Source organism: Arachis ipaensis, chromosome B03 (genome assembly GCF_000816755.2).
Source record: "Arachis ipaensis cultivar K30076 chromosome B03, Araip1.1, whole genome shotgun sequence".
Taxonomy (NCBI): Eukaryota; Viridiplantae; Streptophyta; class Magnoliopsida; order Fabales; family Fabaceae; genus Arachis; species Arachis ipaensis.
In genome coordinates this window covers 122,404,138-122,407,614 of record NC_029787.2, presented here as the reverse complement: position 1 = coordinate 122,407,614, position 3,477 = coordinate 122,404,138, and positions in this window count along the sequence as shown.

The following is a 3,477-nucleotide window of genomic DNA, read 5'->3' as shown; positions in this document are numbered from 1 at the left end:
TCTGATGCGGATTCGTAAAAATAAATTAATTTAGCATCTTAAACAGAGGCAGTTTGTTACCTGTTTGTGTTGTAGGTGGTGTCGAATGAAATGACGTCTCCGAAATACTCAAAGGCGGCTCTGCTTCTTGCATCGGCCCAAAAAGCCAGCTTAATCGATTGATCCTCTTCGAGTTGGAGCTCAAAAAAGAAATTCGGATTCTTCTCTTTCATTCTTAACAAATATTTCCCAAATTCCTTTGCATATTCTTGTTCGGAAACATTCCGCACTTCCCTGGTAATGTAATTCCTCACGTCCTTTTCGATAAAATTTAGCTCGCGGTGACCCCCGGCAGCCGCAACAAATGATTGGTAGGTTTTGCTAGGTTTGATACCAGCCTCCTCGTTATTCTCTATCGTACGACGAATGGACATGCTTAGTTCCCTGTACTATTTGAGCATCTCTGCTTTGCTTGGACAGCAGGGGTGTGAATGATCCAGCACAACCTTTGAAATGATCCAAGAACCGACATCCTTCAATGTGTGTATATAAATTCTTGCAGGACAGTTTAGACCGGCTGTCGGATTGGTCTTCTCAGTCGGAGATATTTTAGATTTCCATTTTTCCTCTCTGCTACATGTAATCAGTTGGTTCTTAATCTCGTTTCCCTTCCTATTTGTGCACCGAACTCTTGTAGAGAAACCTGCAGTCTTGGCGTAGTTTCTGTAAAATTTTCCAGCATCTTCAAGTAAAGGTCATTCCAACCTTTGGAACAAGCTCGTCATCAACAACTGAGAGAGGCTGCAAAATACACCGTGTCAGAACTGTGAATACACCCATAGATATGATTCAAATACACCCAATCATGTCTAATACCATACACCCTAACCGCAACAACTCAACAACAGAATGACTTTTAAAGCCATAAACTGTAAATACACAGCCTGCAGATATACACCATCTCAAAAAAAACTTGTTCTCCGACGTCGTATACTGAATAGCCTAGAGCAGAATTCTTTAATCTGGTGATGCAATTCGCCTTTCCTCTGAATTGCGCTTGGACTTCCCTAAACTTTGCGTGAGTGTACGCATCTTGAAACTAAGCTTCAATGCAGGATTTGGTTGCACACGGTATGAGCGTATGAAAATCTGCAGCATCTGATTCTCTCTCTGCTTGCTCCCTGCTTCCGAGGCAATTATCGTATTGTTTGACAAACTGAATAAGCGAGCTGTTCCGGGTGATATACTTGTTAAAAAATGAATGCATGCTCTCGCTCCTTTGTGTGCTTCTCATCCCTGCCCAGAAGTGGTGATCCAGATAGATAGGAACACATATGTGACGGTCTTCGTACAGATCTGCATAATACACCCAAACACAGTCTATAAATACACCCGAGAAAACATGCAATTTACACCTCTGCTGCAGATTTTAAAAAGACATTACCTGAAAGCCACTTGTTGTCCGCAAGACCAAAATTCAGCAGAAAATCCTTCCAATTCCTATCGAATGAGTCTTTGCTTTGAGAGTTCCAAACAACTTGGCTCATTTCTTGTTCAATATCGGCATGTCCCTTGTACCCGTTTATCTGAAGCAGCGCATATTTTGATTTTATTGTTTAATGAACTTGTAAAGCATACAGAGCTTTTCCGTAAAAAATATTGGCTATTAGTATTTTAGTAATTGTAACGTTTGTAACTAAAGAGGAGCAATAATTAGCACTTATATGTAATCAGTTCATACCAGGAGAGCATCTCGTTATCTTAATAAAAATTCTTGAAGTGTTAGGTAATTTAGGGTCTAATCATTCAAAAAGTCGTCATTTATTTATTATGTATGGACTTTCATAACATCTATATTCACCACAAAGTCGTGATTTATTGGTGCTTTTTTTATTGGATTTATTGGTGCTTTAATAATACTAAGAGCATATTTAATATTAATTTTAATTTTATTCAATTTTGTTGCATATATATATATTATGAAAATGAAAAATAATACTCCTATATATCCTTGATTGCCCCCACACCACCATAAAATACGCCCGTATACCCCTGTAATTTAAAACACGTGGATGGTGTGTACTGGCAATTTTGCAAATATGAAATCTCTCAATTTTTTTAAGAAAAGAAAAAGATAATAATTAATAAGACCAAAGACCAGTAGAGACCAGAAAAGACATAGCCTAACCATGGATAGAGTAAGATAAGATAGAATTTGTATTCTACTCTAATTCAAATTGAAAATTTTATTAAAATTTTATTTTATTTTATTTATAGATTGAGAATTTTTTTATTTTAATTTTATTTGCATTTTAAAGTTATAAACTTATCACATCTTCTTTTTTCTATTTTTTAGTTAAATATCACCCGATTAATTTTTTTGTCATATTTAAGAAATTTCGATATCAAAAATAAAAAATTCTTGCGTTACGATTAAAAAATTTTGGTGTAATTTTCTGATAAATTTCACATAACTAAAAACTCCTTTTTCTCTTCTTCTTAAATTTGATACCACACAACAATCAATTAGGTAATAACAAAAACATCATCTAATTAGAAATGCCATAGAAATTTTTTATAAATGACACAAAGAAATATTTAAAGAATTATAAGTTCAAAATCTTAACTCACTTAACCAACAAAATACATTTAAATGTATTTTAGAGCAAAAAATACATTAATTTATTATAAATAACACAGAAATAACTAAACATCTTATATATGAATTCAAGACTACCCAACTAGTTCAATGATAAAAAAAGTACATCAAATGACACGGTTAAAAAATTTTTATGTTATGATTAAGAAATTTCAATGCTAACTATTTTTTTGATAATTTTTACATAACTTAAAACTCCTCGTCTTACTCTTCATCATCATCATCATAGTCATCATCGTCATTGTCTTTTCCTTCTTTTTCTTCTTCTTCTACATTCTCATGATTTTTGTTTTTATTATCTTAACAAGAAAAACTCGTGTCATGATTAAGAAATTTCAGTGTTAAGATTGAGAATTTTTTGTGTCATATAATTAAAAAATTTTAGTGCTATTCTATGATAAATTATGTATAACTCAAAATTCCTTCTCATCTTCATCTTTATCATTGTCATCATTTTCTTCTTCTTCTTTTTTGTTCTACCTTCTGATAATTTTTTTCTTTAGATATCATATTATAATTTTAAGTCAACTCTTTAAACACATTATAACATAAACCATCTAAAAAGATACACCAAATTAACGAATATCACATGGGTCATAACATACACTCTAAATTGTCACGATATTTCAAATAAAAAGAGTATCAATACAAAAAAATCAATTAATATAACTAAAATAAAGAGCAACAAAGAGACACAAAAAAATAATAAAAAAAATCAATAATAACATTAATATATAAACCACATACACGAACAATGTATATATTAATTGTGAATAAAAAAAAGTCAATATATATATATATATATATATATGTGAATTGAAGTACATATGATAAAATAG